This window comes from Egretta garzetta, unplaced genomic scaffold, assembly GCF_000687185.1.
Source record: "Egretta garzetta isolate BGI_Z169 unplaced genomic scaffold, ASM68718v1 scaffold1267, whole genome shotgun sequence".
Classification (NCBI taxonomy): domain Eukaryota; kingdom Metazoa; phylum Chordata; class Aves; order Pelecaniformes; family Ardeidae; genus Egretta; species Egretta garzetta.
This window is the reverse complement of record NW_009260367.1, coordinates 42602-42867: the sequence shown is the minus strand read 5'-3', so window position 1 is coordinate 42867 and position 266 is coordinate 42602.

The following is a 266-nucleotide window of genomic DNA, read 5'->3' as shown; positions in this document are numbered from 1 at the left end:
CGGGAAGCGCCTTTAGTTGAGGCAATGACCCTCGCTGAAGCAGGCTCTGGCTGCCTTCCCAATTCACGAGGCTGGCCCAGATGAGCCACAAAACACCGACTGACACATTCAGAAACCATGAACACCCCCAGGCAACACCCTGCCACTGCCGAGGTGCCGGGTTTCTGGCCTATTTACAAGGGTAAAACAGTGGAAAGCCGCTCTGTTAGGCACATCCCGCAGCAAACGCGGCGGGGTACTGTTAGCAAAGATGGCGCTGGCCCGCC